Raw genomic sequence first — 22898 nt, forward strand, 5'->3', positions numbered from 1 at the left:
ATGCCCTTCTTTTCCGTAATTAAAACAAGTGACCTTGTTTCCAAAAGATGGTTTAGGCCATTCACAAGCCATATGACCCGGTTGCCCACAATTGTAGCACGCATAAGAAAAACCCCCGAAAGCGCCCTTCTTCACGCTATTAACACTCTCGGAACCCTTCTTGTTCTTGTTCTTCTTGTTTGAAAAGTTAGAATGACTAGAACCTTCAAACTTTCTTTTGAAAAACGTGAAATCGCTTTTTCTTGGAACATCCGGCTCAAAACCCCAGGCCAATTCAAATAACTCATCAAAAGACTTAGCCATACCCCGAATAATCTTGCCCTTGAACTCATCATTCAAAATACGGTAGAAATCTTTCATTAGCTTGTGATCGTCACCCACATATTCCGGACAAAAACGAGTTTTTGCCAAAAAGGTAGACTTGAGTGTGACCAAGTCCATTGAACCTTGTTGCAAATGGTGCAACTCGTCCTGGATTCTATCAAGATCGGAAGAAGTTCGGTATTCTTTGAAGAATTCCTTCTTAAACTCCTCCCATGTCAAGTTCATGCATTGCTCTTCACCATATAAGTTGATTTTGTCGTCCCACCACAACTTGGCTTCTTCCCGCAACATGCTTGAACCAAACCTTGTTTTCTTCTCAAGAGGGCATTCCGCGGTACAGAAAGCTCCCTCGATATCGGAGATCCAACATGTACTCTTCAAAGGATCTCGCACCCCATTAAACATCGCGGGTTGAGTGTCCTTGAAATTCTTATAATGGAAGTCCCGCCTTCCTTCACCTCCTTCACCGCGAGGATAAAGGGTTCTAGCATCAAGGGCCTCTTCGATAGTGGCCTTCATTCGTTCATTTATCAAATCAGTCACCTGCCCATCGACCAAATCTTGAAAGACCTTTCGGACGTCCGTAAGAAAATCCACTTTTAACTTTTTAAAGACGGCCTCAACTTTGGCCGAAAACTCGGCGTCCTCGCTTATACTTCCGTTATCATGATCGGGTCCGTTTCTCGTCTTCATTCTATAAAACGGAAGAGGTTAAGCAACGAAACGAAAAGACACAACACATACGTACGTACATATATACCACACTATCCCATCTCACTCGACAATCGTCGTACATTACTTGTTTGGCACGATTTGCGCCCGTAATAATGGTAGCTAGTCATTACTACGCGAGCACATCGCATTAACTTGCTAGTACAACGTCCATCTCACTCGATGCTCGCTAAACATACAAATCAAATAGCGCATGATTAGTTTGCATAAACCTATGCACTAACCAATCCCGATCTGACCTAAAGTCCTACAAGTCCCGCATAATGCATACACAAAAGTCTAAGTCTAGGCGCCTATCTCAAGTCACCTAAATCCCTTAGACCATGCTCTGATACCACTTGTAACGACCCGACATCTCAAATCCCAAAAAAAAAAAAAAAATTGGGCCTAACCATCTGGATGGCGTCCAGGTTTTGGGACGGCGTCCAGCTTTTAAAACTGGGACGGCATCCAAGAAATTGGGACGGCGTCCCAATGAACTGCCAGGGACTGACCTGGCATCCCGTTTCATGTACGCGGAAAACCCGCTTCCCGACATTTTTAGACGAAAACCTTTTTACCACAAGTCAATATAAGTGAAACTAAGAGTTTTGCATAATCAAAACAAGTTTACATCATCGGGCCCACGTCGCCTATTTACGAGTTTCATTCAATAATACAATTTTCGACCAAATACAAGTTTAAGTTCCAAACGACACTAGAGCATGGTGTTTGGGGTTAAACTACCCAATCTCGGTCGAACTCCAAAAGCTAACACCCAAAAGCATCCCCTATCAAAACGGGCGGGAGACCACTAATCCAATTGAACGCTGTTACCCTTGTCAATGCCCGAGCCTATAAAAAGGTAAACAACGAGAGGGTAAGCAAAGCTTAGTGAATGCAATAATTATACGAATACATATATAATTATACCTACTTGCATACACTTACATAACCGCAAACATGCTAGCAAACAACATTAGCTTATCGTCGCAATAACAAGTTATAATTCACCAATACCCCCAAGCTAGCATAACAACCGCAGATAAATATAACTCGAATAATATAATATGCTTACAACACAAATAACCATGGTTAACCAATAGTACAAGGGAACGGCGCTCGCGAAAACGCCATCGGTGTTCACAACGTCCGTTAGGGCACTTAACACCTCGCACCACTAACCCCTAGGGTGGCACCTTAACACCTCGGCACTTCACCCCGAGTGGCATCTTAACACCTCGATGCTTCACTCATTATTTTACGGAGTGGTGTCTTAACACCTCGACACTACACTCCTAGGTGGCATCTTAACACCTCGATACTACACCCGAGTGGCATCTTAACACCTCGATGTTACACTCTTCACGTGAAACGTGGTGTCTTAACACCTCGACACTACACATTTCACGCTACAACAAATAGATACATTATATACCTACGCATATAATTATTCCACTCACCTCAAAGTCTTGTGAAAAGATACCCGAGCTTGCGAAACCTCAAAGTAACGTACCTATCACGTTATACATATTATCAAACGCAAACTCAAGTCGGTCAACCAATTCTTTCACCATTCCTAAGTCATTTTGACCCAAAGTTAAATCCCGACCCATTTTGCACCATTAACCCTAATAATGGGTCAACTTCACCAAAAACCCTAACTCTAGTCAAATATGGTCTTATTACATTTTTAAATCACCAATTTAACTCATTTTCACACATGCAAGACCACTTAGGTCATTAAAGACCCATTTGACCCATTTCAAAGTCAACACACCCATTTGGGTCATCCACAACCCAAATGACACCCACTAACATTAAATATAAATGTACTAGTGATTTGATAGGCCTTTAAGACCCATTTACCCTTTTAAAACCCTAGGTTAGTCACCATTTGGGTCTTCATGACCCAAACTTACCCAAAACCCCCAAATTACTCACAAATGGGTTTTATGTGCAACACTAACCCAAACCCTAACCCTTAAACACATTAAACTAAGGTAATCAAGTTTAGGGCTTACCACCACAATCAAAACGAAGCTAACGAGGAGATGAACAACTTTAATGCTCGAGCTAGAACCCGAAAAAAGCTTCTTCATCCCCTATTTGAGCTTTCTCACACTTAAATGCACTCTCACTCTAGAATTGAAGCGGATGAGGTTTGGTGGTTGGAAATGGAGTAATGAAGCTCAACAAAACTGATCTAGGGCCTTTAATTCGTCCACAAAGTGAAATTACTAAAATGCCCATCTAAAATTTCAAAAAACAAAAAGGCTTGTCTGCCAGCCATTCTGGACGGCGTCCAGAAAGTTGGACGGCGTCCAGGCCTTTAATATGGGATGGCGTCCCGCCCATTTGGACGGCGTCCACCCAGTCTGAGGAAACCGGATCTTACAAATCACTAATGCAGACCTGGTTCGCTAAGACCTCCGCTCTGATACCAACTGTAAAGACCCGTCCTAATCCATCCGAACGAAGTCCATATCGATTATAAACGATTCACAACAGTTGGTTACATCACGAGGTACTTGACCTCTATATGATACGTTTTACAAACATTGCATTCGTTTTTAAAAGACAAACTTGTTTTACATCGAAAGTTGACGGCATGCATATCATTTCATAATATATCTAACTATAATTGACTTAATAATAATCTTGATGAACTCCATGACTCGAATGCAACGTCTTTCGAAATATGTCATGAATGACTCCAAGTAATATCTCTAAAATGAGCAAATGCACAGCGGAAGATTTCTTTCGTACCTGAGAATAAACATGCTTTAAAGTGTCAACCAAAAGGTTGGTGAGTTCATTAGTTTAACATAAATAATCATTTCCATCATTTTAATAGACCACAAGATTTCATATTTCCATTTCTCATAAATATATGTCCCATGCATAGAGACAAAAATATCATTCATATGGATTGAACACCTGGTAACCAACATTCACAATATGCATATAAGAATATCCCCATCATTCCGGGATCCTCCTTCAGACATGATATAAATTTCGAAGTACTAAAGCATCTGGTACTTTGGATGGGGTTTGTTGGGCCCAATAGATCTATCTTTAGAGTTCTCGTCAATTAGGGTGTCTGTTCCCTAATTCTTAGATTACCAGACTAAAAGGGGGCATATTCAGTTTCGATCATTCAACCATAGAACATAATTTCGATTACTTGTGTCTATTTCGTAAAACAGTTATAAAAGTTGCGCATGTATTCTCAGCCCAAAAATATAAAGGGTAAAAAGGAAAATGAAACTCACCATCCAATATTTTGTAGTAAAAATATTCATACGATGAAACTGAACAATGCATGGTTGGCCTCGGATTCACGAACCTATATTAGTTGTAATTATATTAAAATATATAGTTGAATTCGAACAACCTTATATATTTATGTAAATTCATTAGTTATATCCTTTTTTATATTAATAATATATATACATTTCATATTTTTATAAAAAAAATATTAATTTTGTAAAACAAAAATGATAATAGTTATAATACTTGATTTTTACTAATAAGGTAATAATTATACTAATGATAATAATAATGATACTTACAATAATAGCTGTAAAATATAAATTTTATTGTTAATGATATTTATGATAATGTTAGTAATAATAAAGATAATCATAATTCTTTAAAAATGATAATTTTTAATATGTATAATAACTCTTAGTCAAAATGTTAATTTTAATAAAAAGATACTAATATTAACTAAAATACTTTTATTACTAGTGATAATAAATTTAGTAATAACAACGCTAATAACTATATTAATAATAATAATGTTAATAATACTTATCTTAATAATAAAAAAATGGTAAAATCATATTTGTTAATGATGTTAATAATATTAATTATAATTTTAGTTATAATTATTTTATTAATAATGAATGATTCTTTATACTTATTTTAGCATTTATAATAATAATACTTATAATACTTGTAGTAATAATAATAACTAATAATAACAATACTAATAACAATAATAATAATTACAATCATAATAATAATAAAACTAATAATAATGATAATAATAATAAGAATAATAATCATAATAATAATAAAAAAACTACCTTCAATTAAATTTGGCCTAAAAAGAAAACTGCCACTCCAGGGATTTGAACCCACGACCTCCCGCTCCTTAACAACACTCCCTACCAGCTAATCTATTACGTTTTTCTATTGTATCTCCCACAGAAATCCATATAACCCGTTTCTTGGCCCAACGAAAATAGCCCACCAAAACATTTTTTTCACGGCCCAACCAAAATAAAAGGCTTCGGCCTGTTTTGATGATCTTCGGCCCACCACAATACTCGGCCCAACTAGTATATTTATGGCCCAAGAATATAACTGGATTTAGAAACAAAAAAAAATATAACGGTCGCCGTATCTCTTCCTCAATGTTAATCGTTCATTATCGTTTACAATTTAATCATCATCATCTTTCATGTATCTAATCATTATCTTCTTCGTTTCTCCTCTTCACCTGTCATCATCATCATCATCGAACATAATTGTATCATCATCATCTTCCATCATCGAGTAATCATCAAAACCCTCATCGTTCTTCCTCTTTTATCTTTATCATCATCTATTCGATCGGTACACCACCATCTTCTTCTTTGTTCATAAACAACATCATCATTCTGTAATCGTCTTCCATCACGTAATACTAATCACTATTCCTCTTTTTCTTCACACATTATCATCCTTATTCGATTGTTTCCTTTGTTCATCGGTAAGAAAACAGGAAACAGAACGTAAGCTGTAGTAGTAGCAGTGACGAGGAAGAATAAGGATGAAGAAAAAAAAGAGAAATAAATATACGGTTGAATCAGGAAGCTGTAGTAGTAATCAATTTGGTTTTGGTGATTTGTTGGGTCACGAAAGAAATAGCAACAGCAGGTTTACGATGGGATAACAACATTACAGCTGCAAGTAGGTCTTCGGTGGTAGTGATTTCGAAAGGGTGAAGATGGTGGTTGTGGTTAACCGATGATGAAAACCGATGGTTGATGATGGTGTAGGTTCACGAAGAAGATTATAGAAAGAGATAATGAGATAGAGAGAGAGAGATATAGAGAGAGGAGGTGGTTCATTGATCATGGTGATCATGTTGGCGAATGGTTTATGGTAGTGGTGATTGAGCTCTCAGTTATCAGGATATGAGAGGGATAGATATAGTTAGAGAGAGAGTGAGTGAGAGAGCGATAGGGTGGCGGTCTGATGATGGTTGTTTATGGTGGTCTCACGGTGGGAATATGGTGGCGGACAGTGGTCATATCCGATGGTGTAGAGTGGCGAAGGACGATGGTTAGGTGACAGGTTTATGGGGATCAAAGTAGTGGTTCGATGGTGTTCATAAGTGATCGAGAGAGAGGGAGGAAGATGGTTGCCGTGGTGGTGGCCGGTGTTGTGTTGTTGGAGAAGAAGAAGATTGATCACCGAAGGTAACATGGATGGTGAACGTTAGATCAAACTGTGTTTTATATAAACACATACATATGGATAATTTATATATATATATAACATAATACATAATAATACTTAATACTAATATATAGAATAAGAGTCAAAAGTTGCACAATATATCTCAATCAATATATCAATCATTTAGAACAGTGAGCCATCGGTGTTTTAACTTCATCTACCGACACCGGACTGTGTATCGTGCCCAGTTGTTCACTCAGTGGCGAATAAAAAGGTCTCAAAAAAATTCCAAATTTTTATAATAATTATCTTTATTTATTTCAGTCATTATGATATAAAATGTGATCATTAATTTATTAGATAAAAATACATCAACTGTCCCTCTCAATTTTGGGTAAAATATAAAAAAAAATGATAAAATTAAATAACTAGATCCTAAATACATTTTTAGTAAGCCTAAAATTTATAGAACTCATTTTCAGATTACCATTTATTCTAAAATCACATAAGTTCGAATTAAACTTGTCTAATTAATAATCGAAACGTCTAACGAGTATTACAATCATTTAATATTTATTTTTAATATACTTTATTTATATATATAGATATATTTCAAATAATAATTATTATAATATCCTATTTTTATCTTATTAATTTTCAATAACAACAACATATAATATTTCAAATTATATTTCGAATTATTATTTATATATACATACACCCATATCTATTTACAATTAATTGTTCGTGAATCGTCGAGAGCAGTCAAAGGTCAAATGAATATATGAAAACAGTTCAAAGTTTTTGAGACTTCAATGTTACAGACTTTGCTTATCGTGTCGGAAACATATAAAGATTAAGTTTAAATTTGGTCCAAAATTGCCGGGTCGTCACATTGTGCATGTTATTGATATGGGTGACGTTCCTAATGGAAGTACCCTATGGTGACGTTTGATTGTCGGGCGAAGGGCATAAGACTTGGTGCAACCAAGCATTCTTTTGTATTTGGGAAATGTTTCTACCAAACCATAGAAATGGGTTTTGGTGTTCGGTCGTTAAGCGCGTGTTCGCTTTCGTGTTGAAGTTGTTGAACCATGAGGTTCGTCGAGTGGATTAAAACTCTTGAAATCGAGTGCTGATCTCGATGCATATTGGTAAAGGAGTCTACGTGACGCGACATTAGGTGCCTTTTTATACCTACTAGCGTGGTGTTCGACTCCGATTGTGTTGCCGTTATATTGTACTTAGGGTACCGAAGTGAAACCCTTAGGTTGAGTGATCGGGTGAAATTCGACAAACTAAAATAATTGGATGATTTCGAGTGTATAGTTCGTGTAATTTGTGGTACACTTTTCGTTTGAAGTGTTTAAGGATAGGTTAGGATCCTTGGTATGCTCAAAGTTGGAGCAAGACATGGTGATGGGCCGTGTGAACCCAATTATTGGTAAAGTCTACCTTTGGTAGCATTGTACGGGTGTACGAGATGCGGTTATGGAACATAATTCCAAGTGGGGGAGTTACACTCCCGTACGAGGAGGTTTTAGTGTGAGATTTCGGACAATGCTTATGGTAGATCCGAAATTTGTGTCGGGACCTAGATTTGGTCGATTTGTGGTAGAGTACAATTTCGGTTAAATTGTACCTATGATTTTGGATTTGAATTATCACCAAGGTGGTAATGTGGTAAATCTCGTTGAGAGATAATGGACGGGTATGGCGAGCAAGGTGGAATCCCATGGTTAAGGGATGTGCGTGGTGGATTCTCTTATAGAGAATTATTGTTTTGTGCCTATGTTCGATATAGGTGGTTCTCGCTCGATTGTGTGGATGGTTAGTGGTATCCGTTAGGGTTCACTATAGTGTAGCAGAGCGCGATGTTGCACTACTAGTTGTTTGAGGCCAAAAGTGCGTATGTGATTGATGAAGCATGACTCTCGGGGTCCGCTGACTTCATCATGAGATTGTTGATTAGTGAAGCATGACTTTCGGGGTCCGCTGACTTCATCATGAGATCGTTGATTGGTGAAGCATGACTCTCGGGGTCCGCTGACTTCATCATGAGATCGTTGATTGGTGAAGCATGACTTTCGGGGTCCGCTGACTTCATCATGAGATCGTTGATTAATGAAGCATGACTCTCGGGGTCCGCTGACTTCATCATGAGATCGTTGATTGGTGAAGCATGACTTTCGGGGTCCGCTGACTTCATCATGAGATCGTTGATTGGTGAAGCATGACTTTCGGGGTCTGCTGACTTCATCATGAGATCGTTGATTGGTGAAGCATGACTTTCGGGGTCCGCTAACTTCATCATGAGATCGTTGATTGGTGAAGCATGACTTTCAGGGTTCGTTGACTTCATCATGAGATTGTTGATTGGTGAAGCATGACTTTCGGGGTCCGCTGACTTCATCATGAGATCTTTGATTGGTGAAGCATGACTTTCGGGGTCTGCTGACTTCATCATGAGATCGTTGATTGGTGAAGCATGACTTTCGGGGTCCGCTGACTTCATCATGAGATCGTTGATTGGTGAAGCATGACCTTCGGGGTCCGCTGACTTCATCATGGGATCGTTGATTGGTGGAGCATGACCTTCGGGGTCCACTGACTTCATCATGGGAGTAGTGATATATCGGTGAAGCATGACCGTTGACGGGGTCCGCTGACTTCATCCGGTGTTGAGTGATCTATCGGTTGTTTTGTACACCGATGGTGGGGTCGTAAGGACCGTGTGGTGTGATCTATCGGTTGTTTTATACACCGATGGTGGGATCGTAGGGACCATGTTGTGTGATTAGTGATTGCGATAGCAGTGTTTTGCTCACATGTTGTTACTGGTGTGACAATAGTCGATTTTGTACACCTTAGGATTAGCGTTGCCATAGTCATTTTGGGCGCTTTTAGTTTTAGTCATTGCTTATGATGTTAGGATAGTGGCGTATTGGTTGTATTGCGCACTACAAAGGATGTTTAGTGGTAAGTGTAATCCGTAAGGATTCATGTGGTTCGATCCTCAACGTTCGAATTACTGACTTTAGGTTGAGACATGGTCGCTTTTAGCGTTGTCCTTGGTAAAGGTACGCTAAGGAATTGATATCTCGGTACGAGATTGGTTGAGTTTTTCCCGATATGGGGAAAAGAGCAGGTTTTAGTGCTCGGATAGTAGTTTTGATAAATCGCGGGTGGCGATTTTAGTTGTTAAAGGTGATTCATTGGGAAGAATTGTCTAGGAAAGTTCGGATTGAGACTTATGATTGAGGACCATTGAGTAGGTCTGGATTGGTTAAGTGGTGAAGATCACGAGGACGTGATCGAGTTTAAGTGGGGGAGAGTTGTAAGACCCAAATATTTATTGTACATAAGGTATTTATGGTGTACGATGCGTGTATGAAGTGTACGAAGCACGTACGTATTGCTTGCTCGAACGTTAAAGGAAACTGGACGTTGTCTGAAGTGACAAGGTGTGTACGTATCTTTTCAACCCCAAATAAAGTTTTTATTGATGTTTCAAAGCCCTACCAATGGAAAGAAAATCTTATTAAATTTCCAACGATATTTGATTCATCAAAAATGGAGCTACGGTCAAAAAGTTATGGCCAAAACAAGTTACTGAAAACTGACCTGAAGGTTGGAGCGGCGCTCCACCTTATGGAGCGGTGCTCCGATCTCGTCTGATGCAATTTTCAGCTTTTTTAAAAGGTTTAAATTAGGGCTACTTTGGCCTTTTCACAATGGGTCTGTTTGGGGTCATCAAAACTGGTCCATTGATCATTGTGGATCACATTTCACACCTCCAAACACTCTCTTCAAACCCTAGTGAGAGAAACCCACTTTTAGTGTGTGAGAGCTTGATTTGGAGAAGAAGGAGTTGGATTCTCACCAAAGCTCGGGTTTTAAAGTTGTTCTACTCGTCAATGGCATCATTTTGGTGGTATTGGTAAGTTCAAACTCCGAATTACATTTGTTAGATTTGATATTCAAGTTAGGGTTTGAGTTTGATTTGTAGTGAAACCCTCTTAGATGATGAAATGGGTTTATGGTGACTAGTTATTCTTGTCACTTGGCGGGTTTTGGGTTGGTTGACGATTTGGCCTTGATTAGGCTTTAATCTTGAGTTTAATCACTAGGTTTAGTGATTATGGAAGTGTTGGAACCACTTTAGGTGAATTTGGGTTGACTAATTTTGACTAGAGTCAAAATTAGGGTTTGGTGATGATTATGATCCAATTGTCGATTTAATAAGGTTTATAAACTTAAAATGGATTAAGTTGAAGTATAAAACCGAGTTAAATATGTTTTGGTGTCAAAACTCGCTAATGGCGCGATGTTGACTCCTTTGGGTCAAAATTAGGGTTTAAGTGTCATTATGGGCAAGATAGGTGTTTAACACCTATGATTGGGTTTAATTGGCGTATTAGGACCATTCTCACTTGTGTTAGTGATTATTGGTTAATTTGGGCGCGATTTGTACTTGGAAGTGCATTTGGGTCGAAATTGCACTAAGTGTCAATTGGGTTGGTTTGTAAGTCAACCCTAATTGTGTTACTTGTTATGTGATAAATGGAATAGGTACATTCCATCGGCGATTTCGGATTTTGGTTTGGCATCCATCAAGACTTCAAGGTGAGTGTTAATATCATATATGCATATGTATGTGTAGGATGGGTGCGGGTCGGGTGAAGTGGTTCTCGGTTATAGAGCTCACTTCACATATAGGTGGATTTGATGGACTTGTGTATAAGTCCAATTGGCATGGTTGTGCGTTTATGGTTAACCATATTGTGTTTGTGATTTGTTTAGCGTGTTAAATATTGTATACGTATAATGTTGTATTGTCGTGATGTAGCTAACCTTCTGGTTGTAGCTTATTGGCATTGTTCACAACGTTGTATGCGAACTTACTATATTGTTAGTGTTGTTAGCTTTTGCTTAGTGAACGTACGGTATGCTAGGTTTAGCTTGCCTTATACTTGGATGCTCCGGTATGCGCTATTTGATTATTATTGTGGCGTGTCCATTTTATGTATATATATGTATGTAGTATATTTTCACTCACTAAGCGTTAGCTTACCCTCTCGTTGTTGACATTTTTATAGATTGCATGGATGCGGCGGCTCGGTAAGCGTGGGAACTAGTGGACTCGCGTAGTTGCTTTAGAAGGCTTGCTTTTGGATTTGATTAGGATTGGGTAGCGTATCCCCAATCGCCATGCTCGGCTTTATTTTGTGTTAAAAATCATGTGGTTGAAAACTTGTATTTTGTACGAAAGTCGTAAAACGGCCGATGTGGGACCGGTCTCGTAAAACTCATTTTATTATTGGAACGTGTTAGTTTTAACTAATATAAAATGTTGTGAAAAGCGTTTTGTCTAAAAGTGTCGGGAAGCAAGAGATCTTTTTCGCAAAAAAGGAAAAGTTGGACAGGCCGTTTTGGCGCGCCGCGCCACTATGCTGTACAAAATATATATTTTTTTATTTGCATATTTCGATTGCATATGGGGTGGGTCGTTACAAACACATCGGCACTTCACCCTTCAACTTACTTGGGGTGGCATCTTAACACATCGATACTTCACCCCGAGTGGTGTCTTAACACATCGACACTTCACTCGTCACGTGAACGTGGTGTCTTAGTACATCGACACTTCACATCTCATGCTACATAAATAAATACATTATATACCTACGCATATAATTATTCCACTCACATTAACGATTTGATGATGGTTTTATACTTCCGCAAGCTTCAAGGCAAAGTACCTAATACAATAAGTACTCGATCAACAAACAACTTGTTAGACTAAATACCAACACTTCACTCATGTGCATTTAATGACTTAATGCATTAAATGCCTCATTTTCACCAAAACCGCCCCTTAAGGGTCAAGACCATCATTAATCACTTAAAAGCTAGTGATTAAGGTCCATCAACACTAACTATCACACAATTAGGGTATTTCATACCCATCTTTCCCAACTAGGTCAATTATTACACACTTGACCATTTTAAAACCAACACAGCCATTTCGGGTTATCCACTAACCCAATGACACCCATTTACATTAATAACTAGGTGTGCTAGTAATTAACTAACCAATTATGACCCATAAACCCATTCATCATTTTGAAATCCTAGGTTAGTCATTCTTGAGTCCTCATGACTCAATCTTACCCAAGAACACCCAAAATCATTAATTATAGGTTTTATGTTCTTCATTTACCCAAACCCTAACCCATACATAAATCAAAGTAAGGAAATCCAAGTTAGAGCATACCACTACAACCAAAACGTAGTTAGAGAGGAGATGAACAACTTTATAACTCGAGCTAAGACTCAAAACTAGCTCCTTCTTCTTTTGCTTGAGCTTTCTCACACAAGAATCTCACACTCTCTCTAAAATTGAAGTGGATAGGATAAGGTTGTTGGAAATGGAGTGAATGACACCCCAAGATCTGACCTACTGGCCTCAAACTCGTCCACAAGTGAAATTACCAAAAAGCCCATCAAAATATCTGATTAAAATAAGCAGAACCCGGCTACAGTAATAGTGCGCTGCGCGCACCCTTAGGAGTGCGCTAAGCGCACCTTGCCCGGTTCAGCTTCTGACCTCCGTTTAAATACACAACGTCACCCACACTCCATGTACTCTATATACACCACTGTACAATTAATATTAGGGTCTTACATGTTCGGTGTGCGTTAGCGGTTGATTCTAAGAAGAATTGGTTAATACATCAATTAAATGTGAATGATGCTTTCTTGCGTGGAGATCTTGACGACGAAGTATACATGAAGGTTCCTCATGGTTTTCGCAAGGTAAATGAAGAAAATGTTTGCAAACTACAAAAATCATTATATGGTCTCCGTCAAGCGTCTAGAAATTGGTATCAAAAGTTTACCGCGTCTCTTATTGAAGTTGGTTTTAATCATTCCAGAGCTAATCACTCTTTGTTTGTATATAAAGAGGGATCAATTCATCTCATAGCCCTCATATACGTTGATGATGTGCTTCTCATGGGGAATGACTACAATAAGATTCAAGATGTCAAGACTTACTTACATCAGCGTTTTAGCGTTAAGGATTTAGGACCACTTAAATATTTTTTGGGTATTGAATTGGCTAGATCTAAGGAAGGTATAGTGATGAGTCAACGAAAATATACGTTGGACATCTTAGAAGATTGTGGTGTTCAAGGTTGTTGTCCTAGTGCTTTCCCCATGGAACAAAATTTGCGATTACAAAATGATGATGAAAGTGAAAAGATTGATGTTTCACAATACAGACGCTTAGTGGGAAGATTGTTATATCTCACGGTAACCCGACTCGATATAACTTATTCTGTCAACCAGCTTAGCCAGTTTTTGAGCAATCCACGACGCACGCATATGGATGTTGCAATGCGTGTGTTTCGTTATTTAAAGACTACACAGGGACAAGGATTATTTTTTCTGCCTGAAGGTAACTTAGAGCTCAAAGCTTATTGTGATTCAAGTTGGCCTAGTTGCCCATCTACGAAACGTTCGTGTACAGGTTATTTCATTAAAGTTGGAGGAGCTCCAATATCATGGAGGTCTAAGAAACAAAGTGTGGTGTCTCGTTCGTCTGCTGAATCTGAATATAGAGCTATAGCGACAATAGTTTGTGAAGTCCTGTAGCTAAGGTTGCTATTACAAGATCTTGATGCTACGCAAACTAATGCAACACCATTGATGTGTGATAACGAAGCAGCAAGTCATATTGCTAAAAATCCATTTTATCATGAAAGGGCAAAGCATGTTCGTATGGATTGTTATTTTGTTCGTGAGCGTGTAAACAGTGGTGAAATAAAACCGTGTGCCATTTGATCGGAGTTTCAGCCTGCAGATATTATTACGAAAGCCCTTGGTACAAATCAATTCAAATTTTAACGTGACAAGTTGGGTGTTCGAGATCTTCACATTCCAACTTGAAGGGGAGTTTTGAGAATTGTTATATGAGATATAATAGACTCTTATTATTGTATTCTTATATAGTTTCCTTTTATTGGCTAAGTTAGTTTTGGGTAAGGATTGCATAGAATCCTAATTCATTTGAAATAGCTTTTCTTTGGGTGCAAGTTTAATCGGTTATTATAAATACTGATTGTTATCCTTCTGAATGAATGCAACGATTTTCTAGAATAATAAAATCTAAAGCTCCTTTGATTATTTTATAGCTTCAAACGTCAAACAGTTCTCCGATATACCCTTTTTAAACCTTTCGTTTTTTTAACAGTTCTCCAATATAGCCTTTTATACCGTTTCAAAGATTCTTGGAGAACTGTTTGATGTTTAAATTTGGATATACTCATATTCATTTCATATCACATATGATATCTAAAAGGAAACTTGTAACTATTAAAAGTAGGAGGTGTAAATGAGCCGAGCTACTTTCAAGCCACTCGAGCTCGGCTAGTTAAGAATTCAATTCGAGCCTAGCTTAAATGAGCTCTAGCCCGAGCTCGAGCTTATTTTGAGGATCGATTACTAAACAAGCGCGTGCTCGAGTTTCTTATATCGAGCTCGAATAAGCTCCCGAGCCTAAACGAGTTTTTCAATTAATATACATTGTTTATCTATTTTATTTCAATAATATACCATATATATTATATATATTATAAATAAATTATTATTATTATTATTATTATTATTATTATTATTATTATTATTATTATTATTATTATTATTATTATACAATAGATATTATTAGAATAATTAAATTGATTATATATGACTAAAAAATTATTCAATAAATAAAATAATTATAAAATGTTATTATTGAGTAAATGAGTCGTGCCCAATTCAAACTCGAGCTTGGTTATGTTAGTCCATTATGTTAGTCCCAAGTTCATTATACGCATTCCGTAAGGATAGTATACGGTGAGTAATAATATAAGTGTTGGTTTACATTTAAAGTTCAATTACTATCTATTTGGGCAATCGTACTGATGCAATATGCATCCGTACGAGTTCAATGTGAAACCGCATGGTTGCATCCTGCAACCGCAAAGTTGCAAGTGCTGGCAGTATTTATAGTGATTTCGGGTTCATTGTTAGCATTACGAACTCTAAACCCTTTCCAGGCTTGTGTCCGATATCCTGAAGTGCTAGCACTCCAATGGTTCGATCTTCAACATCCTAAAGTCTATTAACAAGCTAAGATCATAGTTTTGTTTAATTGTTTTGATTTAAAATCCAATATCGAGTTATTCCGCACTCGATATTGAAGTCTAGATCGTTTAATCCTGTTTACACGATCCTACAGGTTAAATACTAACGAGCCGAGCTCGAGCTTTTATGTTAAGCTCGGAACGAGCTGAGCTCGAGCTAGATGAATTTTAAACAAGCCGAGCTTGAGCCCGGTTAAGCTCGAGCTCGGCTAAGCTCGTTTACACCCGTAGATAATAGGGAGTAAAATTAAAAAAATAGTTGGAAAAATAGTTAAAGAATTTACATAAACAACGTGAATTAATTTAAATATATGGTAAAAAATAAGGTGTGTACATACCAGCTCTCTAATTTACTTTTACAAAACTAAATTTAAAGGTTTCAAGTTTTACTTAAGCTGTTAGTTAAGTTTTAGTTGTAAATCAACAATACTCAAATATTGTTTAATGACGGAAACTTTATCGTTATTGGAATTTATTATGTTGTTAGCTTTCCATTAAGTAGACAAACAAGCTTAATATTTAAAAGAGGTTTGTTTGTATTGCATATATTATAATTAAAGTTGATATATATTTTGTTGCTTTATCTTGTTTATTTAACCATTCAATCATGATGTTGCTCCCCGTTGAATGAAAAATTAATGTATATTATTTGAATCTTAATACCAACCATCAAAGTGAATTCTGATTTAAGCTAGCTTTAACTCATCTTCACCACCTTAAAATTTTAAATTCACAAACAACGATTTTTAATTTCAAATCAACTGAATATATAAAAAGAATGCTTTAGTGCCATTAAAGAATAATAACTTTAACTTTTTTATAATTAAAACACGCCTTTAATAGCACATTAGAACGGGCGTAAGATGTATGAGGGAACGATTTGAAAAAAAAAAAAAAAACGAGTTTGGATAAAAGGCATAACAACGTATATGAGTCTTTTTTAACTGATATTGCCTAATCTGTAATATATATATATATATATATATATATATATATATATATATATATATATATATATGTTTGGAGAGAATCCGGTGAGAACTTTTTTAGTGTGAGAACTCTGAGAACTCCAAAAACACTCCAAATACACTGAAATTCGAGCAAAAAGGTTGCGGGAGAGCAAAAAACAAGGAATTCGAGCAAAAAACAAGGAAATCGAGCAAAAAACACAACAAGGGCGAGCAAAAAAAGGAAGTCGAACAAAAAATATGGCGGCCGAACAAAAACATGCGTAGTCGAACAAAAAATGTAGAAAAAAAATCGTTCGAATTCAAAAAAAAGTTCTCATTTGATCCCTCTACTATATATATATATATATATATATATATATATATATATATATATATATATATATATATATATATATATATATACGCAGGATCAATGGGGAAGTAACCAATCGGGGGAAAGGAAAAAAAAATTTCTTTTTTTTTTTGGAATTTTTTTTCCAAGTATCAAGATCACACGATAATGATACCGCAACCCGCATGTGCATACTATACGTATGCGGGAAAGCACTAGTATGCGTATGCTATCTTTGCGGTATGCGGTAATGTATTGAATACTTTTGCTCCCGGTATGGCGGTTACTTGGCTGTCAAGTCTGAACATCTTTTCCATAATTACATCCGAGATTCGGGGGAGTTTGTTATGGAAGGGATTGCCATTATTTAAGACGGTTCTAGAATTAGGGTTTGCCTATATATACTAACCCTAATTATCATTCTACGATATACCACGTTACGTAACCATCACATACTACACATCATACGTAACAACTGTCATCTCTCGTATTCTAGGGTTAACAGGTTAGTTCTCTTACGACTGTTGCCTACAACCCTACTTAGGGCCTTCCGATCGACGGCCATCATCGAAGGTGGACTTAATCGCTTCGCCACCCCGCCGACATCATCATGTCGGCCAGGGTTATTCACGGTAGTCGGACCGGAGAGCTAAGTTCTAAGATCCTTAAACATCTTTAAATATATTGAGCATGCATATTAACCTCTCGGAAAATGTATGCATGATCAAGTAGTGCTTTCATTGAGAGTCAAACTAATTCAAGACATATTTAATTGTTTTTTCTTTAAAAGTTTTGAATTATAAGGCTCATTATTTGTAGTGAACCGAACTTTTCCATGTTTATTTATATTAATTGAATTTGATAATTACATGATTAAGTGTTTCCAACATGTTAAGCAATCAAACTTGTTAAGACGTGATTAATTGAAATAGGTTTCATATAGACAATTGACCACCCAAGTTGACCGGTGATTCACGAACGTTAAAACTTATAAAAACTATATGATGACATATACAGGCCCGGCCCGTAAGGGGAGCAAAGTGTACATTTGCTCAGGGCACCCAAGTTGACCGGTGATACACGAACGTTAAAACTTGTAAAAACTATATAATGACATATACAAGCCCGGCCCGGCCCGTAAGGGGAGCAAAGTGTACATTTGCTCAGGGCACCCAAGTTGACCGGTGATACACGAACGTTAAAACTTGTAAAAACTATATAATGACATATACAAGCCCGGCCCGTAAGGAGAGCAAAGTGTACATTTGCTCAGGGCCAAGCAAAATTAAGGGGCCCAAAAATCACACTCCAACAATTTAATTGAATACAAGCCTAAGTGATGGAAATGAACTTCAAGAGAAATAAGCGCAGTAATTATTCTTTAATTGTCTACTACCCAAGGTTTTTGAATTTATAGAGTAGTATGTTTATATTTGCATACGATGTGGGATGGAGAGTAAAAAGCTTAGAATTTCATTTTGAGTCCATTTACATGTATGTGTGTATGCAAATTTTACACACAAAAAATGTATATTTTAAGAAAATAAATATGGTGTAAATCTACACAAAAAGGTTTGCTTTTTTTTTTTTTAATCGGAAGTTATTAAATTTGAGTTGTTACTCGATGATATCAAATATAAGGCCAACTCTCTTATTTTCAATATCTTACATGAACTCTAACTTCTTAATTGTATGTAATATTTTAAGTGTTATTGATTTCATTTGAATATTTAAATGTAAATATTATTATTTTATTTATTACAGTATAATATAAGGGAGGTGATTCTCACACACTACAATTTGGTTCATATACACTTAATTACCTAATCTACCCTTAATTATACTTATAATAATAATATAAGTTCAACTTTCTAGGGGCATAACTGTCAACTTATGAGACAAAAGTGTATAAAGATCAAAAAGTGGTGTGTGAGAATCATCTCCCATAATATAACTATATGATGTTATAAAAATAAGAAATATATGTTACTTTAAAGGTTATCTCATTGAACGAAACTGAATTTTAGAGTGTTAAAAAGGTTGATATGCTGATGAAGTGGTTAACTTAGTTTGCTTGAAGTGTTGAAGTGTTAATGTATTGTCACTTATAGGGGGCCTTTTCCAAACATTTCGTTCGGGACATCAAAAAGTTTAGGACCGGCCCTGGACATATATATGGTTACATATATAGTTAACATGATATTATGATAAGTAAGTATCTCATTAGGTATTTTAACTATGTGTATATACATAAAAATGAGACTATTGAATTAAGAAAACTCAAAAACGATATATATAACGATTATCGTTATAACAACGCCTTACTAAATACATATGAATCATAATAAAATATTGATACACTATGTTTAACCATGAAATGATAAGTAAACATGTCATTAAGTGTATTAACAATGAACTACATATGTAAAAACAAGACTACTAACTTAATGATTTCGAAACGAGACATATATGTAACGATTATCGTTGTAACAACATTTAACTGTATATATATCATACTAAGATATATTATTATCTCATAATATCATTATAATGTAATAATTTAACATCTCTTTAGATATTATAAACAATGGGTTAATAACATTTAACAAGATCGTTAACCTAAAGGTTTCAAAACAACATTTACATGTAACGACTAACGATGACTTAACGACTCAGTTAAAATGTATATACATGTAGTGTTTTAATATGTATTCATACACTTTTGAAAGACTTCAAGACACTTATCAAAATACTTCTACTTAACAAAAATGTTTACAATTACATCCTCGTTCAGTGTCATCAACAATTCTACTCGTATGCACCCGTATTCGTACTCGTACAATACACAGCTTTTAGATGTATGTACTATCGGTATATACACTCCAATTATCAGCTCTTAGCAGCCCATGTGAGTCACCTAACACATGTGGGAACCATCATTTGGCAACTAGCATGAAATATCTCATAAAATTACAAAAATATTAGTAATCATTCATGACTTATTTACATGTAAACAAAATTACACATCCTTTATATCTAATCCATATACCAACGACCAAAAACACCTACAAACATTTTCATTCTTCAATTTTCTTCATCTAATTGATCTCTCTCAAGTTCTATCTTCAAGTTCTAAGTGTTCTTCATAAATTCTATAAGTTCTAGTTTCATAAAATCAAGAATACTTCCAAGTTTGCTAACTTACTTCCAATCATGTAAAGTGATCATCCAATCTCAAGAAATTTTTCTTATTTACAGTAAGATATCTTTCTAATACATCGTAATAATCATATTCAAACTTTGATTCAATTTCTATAACTATAACAATCTTATTTCGAGTGGAAATCTTACTTGAACTTGTTTTCGTGTCATGATTCTGCTTCAAGAACTTTCAAGCCATCCAAGGATCCTTTGAAGCTAGATCTATTTTTCTCATTTCCAGTAGGTTTATCCACAAAACCTGAGGTAGTAATGATGTTCATAACATCATTCGATTCATATATATAAAACTACCTTATTCGAAGGTTTAAACTTGAAATCACTAGAACATAGTTTAGTTAATTCTAAACTTGTTCGCAAACAAAAGTTAATCCTTCTAACTTGACTTTTAAAATCAACTAAACACATGTTCTATATCTATATGATATGCTAACTTAATGATTTAAAACCTGGAAACACGAAAAACACCGTAAAACCGGACATACGCCGTCGTAGTAACACCGCGGGCTGTTTTGGATTTGATAATTAAAAACTATGATAAACTTTGATTTAAAAGTTGTTCTTCTGGGAAAATGATTTTTCTTATGAACATGAAACTATATCCAAAAATAATGGTTAAACTCAAAGTGGAAGTATGTTTTTTAAAATGGTCATCAAGACGTCGTTCTTTCGACTGAAATGACTACCTCTTACAAAAATGACTTGTAACTTATATTTCCGACTATAAACCTATACTTTTCTGTTTAGATTCATAAAATAGAGTTCAATATGAAACCATAGCAATTTTATTCACTCAAAACGGATTTAAAACGAAGAAGTTATGGGTAAAACAAGATTGGATATTTTTTGATTGTTGTAGCTACGGGAAATATTGTAACAAATCTATATTAATCATATCCTAGCTAACTTATATTGTATTATACATGTATTCTAATATATTATGTAATCTTTGGATACCATAGACACGTATGCAAATATTTTGACATATCATATCGACCCATCTATATATATTATTTGGAACAACCATAGACACTCTATATGCAGTAATGTTGGAGTTAGCTATACAGGGTTGAGGTTGATTCCAAAAATATATATACTTTGAGTTGTGATCTAGCCTGAGACGTGTATACACTGGGTCGTGGATTGGGTCAAGATAATATATATCAATTTATTTTCTGTACATCTAACTATGGACAACTAGTTGTAGGTTACTAATGAGGACAGCTAACTTAATAAACTTAAAACACTAAAACGTATTAAAAATGTTGTAAATATATTTTGAACATACTTTGATATATATTTACATATTTGTTATAGGTTTGTGAATCGACCAGTGGCCAAGTCTTACTTCCCGACGAAGTAAAAATCTGTGAAAATGAGTTATAGTCCCACTTTTAAAATCTAATATTTTGGGATGAGAATACATGCAGTTTTATAAATGTTTTACGAAATAGACACAAGTAATTGAAACCACATTATATGGGTGAATGATATAAGCCGAATATGCCCCTTTTGCTTAGTAACCTAAGAATTAGTAAACCGATCTACTAATTGACGCGAATCCTAAAGATAGATCTATTGGGCCTAACGAACCCCATCCAAAGTACCGGATGCTTTAGTACTTCGAATTCGTTTTTATCATGTCCGAAGGATTTCCCGGAATGATAGGGGATATTCTTATATGCATCTTGTTAATGTCGGTTACCAGGTGTTCACGATATGAATGATTTTTATATCTATGTATGGGATGTATATTGAAATATGAAATCTTGTGGTCTATTATTATGATTTGATAATATATAGGTTAAACCTATAACTCACCAACATTTTTGTTGACGTTTTAAGCATGTTTATTCTCAGGTGATTATTAAGAGCTTCCGTTGTTGCATACTAAAATAAGGACAAGATTTGGAGTCCATGCTTGTATGATATTATGTAAAAACTGCATTCAAGAAACTTATGTTTGATGTAATATATTCTTATTGTGAACCATTATGTAATGGTCGTGTGTAAACGGTATATTTTAGATTATCATTATTTGATAATCTACGTAATGCTTTTTAAACCTTTATAGATAAAATAAAGGTTATGGTTGTTTTAAAAATGAATGCAGTCTTTGAAAAACGTCTCATATAGAGGTCAAAACCTCGCAACGAAATCAATTAATATGGAACGTTTATAATCAATATGAACGGGACTTTCATTATTAACAAAATTTTTTGAATTTTTTGTTTCTTTAACAGAATCATGACTTCCGGGGAATCATCGAAACGCACTCAAACGGATAACCAGAACATACCGTCTGCTAATCAGCAGACGCAAGCTGTGACTTTAGGGGCGGGTTACACGCCTTACCCTCCACCTATGGCTGGCGAAACTTTTCAGAGGTATAAGCCGATATACCCGGACGGAATAACACCACCAAGGGCAAACTCGCCGGTTACAACTACACGACTAGATTTTTCCACAGTGGATCCAAGGGTTATTTCCGTAGGCGCTGGTGGAGAAACTGTAGGGCCGCATGTAGTATTTTGCGGCCAGATGCCTATTTACAGTACTACAGTTTCAATTCCTCTGCAGACACAGAGTGGTCAGCAAAATGCATCGCTTACACTGTTGCAGCCTTAGCAGCCGCCGCATCCAGTTTCACAGTTTCTAACCCCTGCGGATGCGCAGGCGTTACTTAATAGTTGGGGA

Source organism: Rutidosis leptorrhynchoides, chromosome 9 (genome assembly GCF_046630445.1).
Source record: "Rutidosis leptorrhynchoides isolate AG116_Rl617_1_P2 chromosome 9, CSIRO_AGI_Rlap_v1, whole genome shotgun sequence".
In the NCBI taxonomy this organism is placed as follows: Eukaryota; Viridiplantae; Streptophyta; class Magnoliopsida; order Asterales; family Asteraceae; genus Rutidosis; species Rutidosis leptorrhynchoides.